Source organism: Enhydra lutris, unplaced genomic scaffold (assembly GCF_002288905.1).
Source record: "Enhydra lutris kenyoni isolate GAN:26980312 unplaced genomic scaffold, ASM228890v2 scaffoldscaffold39, whole genome shotgun sequence".
Taxonomy (NCBI): domain Eukaryota; kingdom Metazoa; phylum Chordata; class Mammalia; order Carnivora; family Mustelidae; genus Enhydra; species Enhydra lutris.
Genome location: NW_019154123.1, coordinates 10,597,147 through 10,603,023, shown reverse-complemented (window position 1 = coordinate 10,603,023; position 5,877 = coordinate 10,597,147).

Genomic DNA, 5,877 nt, shown 5'->3' with positions numbered 1-5,877 from the left:
CTGTAACAAATCACAAAGTAAAGATAAAATAGATTTGGTTATATTAAGACAGCAATAAACAAACAAGCAGTAGGCAAGGTACAATTATTTGAACATTACAAAAGGGTCAATAATCATTAACAGAAGCTCATACAAACTCCACAGCTGAGAACTAATACATGAGATAAAAATAGAATCATATTTAGCCAATATACGAGATAACACTAAAATCACATTTCACAAAAGATGAAATATAACATATTTGCAAAAAAGTAAGAACATTCAGCCTTACTAATAATCAATTGAATATACACTAAAACAAAAATAAGCTGTATTTAGGTTTAATCAGTTATTTTAAAATTAATGTCAAGGATTTACATTCCCAGCTGTTACGGATTATTTTCATTTAGATCAACTTATCCTCTGAGAGAAAGTGGAAAACCTGTATAAAATCTAGCAAATATTTGTTTAAAAGCATCACAGATTCAGGGCAGAGAAGATTTGAGAAGCAGAGAACCCTGGGAGCCAGGAATCCAAAAGAGCTCTCTTATATAGGATCTTACATAACTACCTGTTAGAAGCTAAGGTAAAACCCCACTTGACAAAGATGTGATCACCCAGAGGCTCAAATTATCTCTACAATTTTTCATTACACAATGTCTGGCAATAAAATTACCAGTCACACCTATAGACCATATAATAAACTTTAAAATATCTGTGATTAATAAATTAACAAAATTAGATGAGAAGATGGGGAATTTTGGCATATTATTGGTAACTATGATAAAAATCAAATGGAAATTCTGGAACTGAGAAACAAACTGGCAGAAACTAACTCAGTGGATGGGTTTAAGGGCAAACTAGAAACAGCTGAAGAACAGATTGATGAAGTAGAAGGCAAAGCAATAGAAGATTTAATATTAATACCCAAAGTCAGCAAAGTACACTGGAAAGTCGTTTCTTTTTCCATAACTAGTGGCATATAAATCTATATAATACGTTTTTGGAAACTCTTTGGCAATGTAAATCAGATATTAGAACAAACAAGATTCCTATCTTTTGACCTGGTAGCCTTAAGTCTGGGAATATCTATTAAGGAAATTATTTTTTTAATATGAATTCTTTTATGTATAAAGATGTTTACTATAGACTCACTCACGATACTGATAACTGTACAATGTTTTAAGTGCTTTACTACAATTAATGCAGTCTATCCTCCCAGAAACCCAAGTAGATGGAGGTCGTTACTACTAATATCCTCATTTTACAGATGAGAAAACTGAAACACTGAGAGGTCGAGTAGCTTGCTGAAGAATATGTAGCTGGTGAGTAGAGAAACAGACATTTGAACCAGTCTCTCTGGCTACACAACCTGCACTTGAACCTGCCCTGGGCTGCTGGAAACAACCTAAATAGCTAACAGCTGGAGACTTGTCAAGTGAGTAATATACCCAGTCTATGTAATATTACACAGGTATTAAAAATGAGCATCATGAACACTGTTAACAACATAGGAAATATTTCTGATATAATAAGATAAAAAAATCAAAATCCTAGAACTACAACAAATAAAAAATATGCATATAAATATGATTGAAACCAAATATCCCCAAAGGCTCATGACAATTATATGAAGTTCATAGCACTTCTTCCTTTTCTCTTCTTCCAGTTTTCATTTTCTCAAAATTTTAATAATTGTGTTTCATACACACAAACACACACACACATGTGTCATGCTTCATATAAAAAATACTACTTTTTATACATAAAAAAGCAATAGAGTATATAGGGTAAGAGCCCGGGCTCTGGAGCCAGACTGCCTGTGTCATTGCCTACTAGGTGTGTGACCTTGGGCAGGTTGTTGAACTTGTGTTTCTAAGTTTCTCAGCTTATCCTATAAAATGAGGATAATTATAGTACTTATCTCATAGGGTGGTTGTGAGGATTAAATACGCTTAAAATGTATTTAGAACATTGTCTGAAAGTTCAGTATGTAAGCATGATCTAGTAGTATTGTTGTTATTTTACCAAGAAACCTCATCATTTTAGAGCCTGAATGACTAGACAAAATGACAATTCCCTCCTGCCTGTCCCCTGATAGGCACACACGTTAGGAACAGGTTTTGTTTCTATATATAGATCTTCGTCCTTACTAAGAATTCCCCAGTGCAAAGATGTCTAGGAACCAAGAACCATTGGCTGAGGGGGAGCTTCTGAACTCTTTCTAAGAAGCAGTGATAATCAAATGTCTGAAATGTTTTTTATTTTATCTTGAGGAGAAGCGTGATTGAAACTGCCCATTGAAGCCAATATATATTAACATCATCATCAGTGAATTCGAGAAAATAGTTATCTCTTTCCCTAATTTTTACCATTCTCTGGATGAATGACTTTTTACCAGCTCCCTGATCTGACAGTTTGAATAATGATAAAAAGCTGTTTATGAAATAGGACATTTGTTGTAACTTAATTTTTCTGAATTGAACACCCCAGAGGGCCTGAAAATGTGCTTTGAAACTTTTTTCCACCTGGCAGATCCAGAAAGTTCAGAAGATATTTATAAAATTTCCTCATCCCTTTAAACAGTTTCATTGAAATTGTAAGCAAAAAAAAAAAAAATCCGGTAGATGCCAAGATTTACTGTTAGCTGTCTTAATGGCTAATGAAATGATTAAGACCTTGAAATAACCCTTGCCAATTAAAAATTAACAGGTGTTTGTCAGGTAGAATATTGCAGTATATACAAGAGGAGAGGATGCAAATTGGTATTTCATACATTTGTGAGAAAGATCACCTTTCATATGTCTGTCTGGTTTTTAGGATGTTGCAGGTCTCTGCTCTTATAAAACCGGCTGCAGAACCCAGGGCTGAACCCGGGTAGGTGAGTTAGCGCTTTCCTGAATGCTGTCTGTCTCTTACCTGCCTCTCTGTCAAGGCCCTGTGATGTTGATCGGCAATGTCCTTTGGTTAAACTCTCCAAGAATTCTCAGCTCTATGATATGGTAAATGTGTAACAAATTGCTTTAATGTATGAGCTTTACATTGTTGCTAAAGTTATTGTTTCTTTTGAGGTTATTCATGGAACTGGATCTATCTTCCCCACCCCCACTTTTTGTTCCAGGATTTACCACAAACCTTTCCCACTCTCTTTCCTAACAGGCTTGTTCTGTTATAACACAATACCACGTGTTAAGACAGATTCACTGTCAAAGTCACAGGCCAGCATTTCACAATTAGTGATGACTGGTCACACGGTAAAGTGAAATTCCTTTCCCTTTTTGCAGAAATGGATCAAAAGATTCAGCCAGCAAATGGTGAATCAATGACAAGTCAATAATAAGGTGAGAGATTATGTTACTAAAGGATGACCTCAAGATTATTACTATACAAAGAATTAATTTGCTATGTAGATAAATGCTGGACAATTTATTGTTGTCATAGTATAACTGGAGGTGATTTCATGTGTTCATATTGCCAATGAGGTTAAATGGAATTGAGTATAGTCCCCTTTCTAACTTGCCACCAGTGTCAGAATTTGGGGAAATGTCTAAACAATTCTGGGCTTTAGGATCTCCACTTGAAAACAAGAGCAATAGTATTTATCTGTTATGTTATGAAGGCAAAATGTTAGAACAGGAAAACTCACTTCTTGAGTGCTAGTCCTCCCTATCACCATTATGGAAGATAGAAAATAAAGAGATAACGCAGAACTCTGCTTTCTCTTCAAATATATTATTCTTCATTAATTATCTAATGAATATAACCATTGATTCAGAAAGTAGGTGGGATTTTCATCTCTCCAACCTTCATTCTTTTTTCATTTCTTAGAGCTTTAGTAAGCTTCTACTATAAGGTGAGAGCTGAGTGTTATGGGAAACAAAAAGGAGAGTGATCCTATTCTCATGGAGATTGGGATATATATATATAATATATATATTTAAATGCCAGTATATATATGTAATAAATATATAAATATATTATATATTTATATATAGTTATATATATTATAAATATATAAATATATTATATATTTATATATATTATAAATATATAATATATTATGTTATAATTATATATTATAAAAATATATATAAACATGTATATATTTAAGTGCCAGTAGAGAGACAAAGTATTGTCTTTGTTTATTAGAAGGATAAATTATTTTAATTATGGTTATCATGGAAGGCTTCATGCTGGAGGTGTGACAGATTAGGCTTTAAAGAAGAGGTACAATTTGGGCAACAGTGAGAGGGGAATACAGTGAACCAAGACTGAAGTAGCATGATTGGTTGGAAAAAAACATTAACCTGGAACTGGAAAGACCTGGGTTAGCAATACCTCGGTTGAAATACTCCCTGGCCTTCAATTTCCTTATCTGTGAAATGTGTAAAATAACCTCTGCCTCATTGATCTTTCAGGGGTCTGGAAAAGACCAAAGGGGAGCTTGCATGTGAGATCTCTTTGGGAACCCTGAAGCACTCTGTTAATGAAAAGGGTAAATTTTCTCTCTCTTCTCTTGTACCATAAACTCCATGAGAGCATTTGACAGGATCAGTTGTGTCGTCTTTAAAAAGAAATGTTCGATAAAGTATATACAAAAAATCATATTATAAACCTTAAGTCTTTGTAATTTTTATTGCCAATTATACGTCAACAAAAAGGGGGAAGTTATAAAACAATGAATCATTGATTGAGTGAACAAATCCATGAATTTTGTGGACTGAATGTCTGTGTCCCCCCAAAATCCATATGCTGAAATCCCATCTCCTAATGTGGTAGTATTAGGAGGTGGGGGGTCTTTAGTAGGTAATTAGGTTTATATGAGGCCATGAGGGCAAAGCCCCATGATGGAATTAGCCCTTACAAGAAAAGGAAGAGACACCAGCATGTTCTCTCTCCACCATGTGATGATACAGTGAGAAGGCAGCCATCTACCAGCCAAGAAGAGGGCTCTCACCAAGAGCTAAATCTACAGGTACCTTGATCTTGGACTTTCCAGCCTCCAGAACTGTGACAATAAACATCTGTTGTTTAAGCCACCCAGGTGTGGTGTTTGGTTATAGTAGCCTAAGTGGACTAAGACAGTGAGTAAATAAATGAATAAAACAAAACAAAGGCACAGAGTAGGAGACATGCAATATGAACAAGGAATAAAGGGTTGTCTTTGAATTTATGTGGTGTAGCTGGGTGTTGGAGTGTAACCCATAGCTAGGTGGGTGGATGGAAAGCAGTGGTCCTCAGAGTAAGGTCTGTGGACCAGTATCATCTGGGAACTCATTAGAAATGCAAGTTCCTGGGCCCCCACCTAGGCCTACTGAATCTGAAACTCAGGGGTGGGGCGGACAATCTATTTCAACAATCCCTCTAGGTCATTCTGGTGCAAAGCAAAGTTTTGAGAACCATTACTTTGTACTAATACAGGAAGTTTGGAAATAATTCTGCTGTAAATTCAGTGTTAATGAAGGTTTTTAGCTGTGGATGGATATAATCAGAGCTGTATTTCTAGGATGATGAGGCATGAAGCTTTGCCTAAAAGAATTTATGGCTTCGATGTAAAAAGCACCACTGGAAATACTGGAAAACACATTGTATTCACCAAGCCCCAGAGTGAAAGATTTTGATTTTTCCTGATTCCAGATAATAGCCACATCATCAGCTAAGAGGCAAAGCAGAGCCGGCATTATTCCCAAGCACTGGAGAAACCTGCTTGGTCTACAGAGAACAGACAGGATGAGAAAGTTTCTGTGAAAATAAATCAGTTAACTACTAAATATGGTCCTCACTGATCTCAGGGGGGCCTCTTAGTCCTGACCAGCTACAGGGAAATATGAAATGGAACCTTCCATACCAAGACAAATGGGCAGCTCTTCCTACAACTGGCCTCACTAGCTGAAAAAT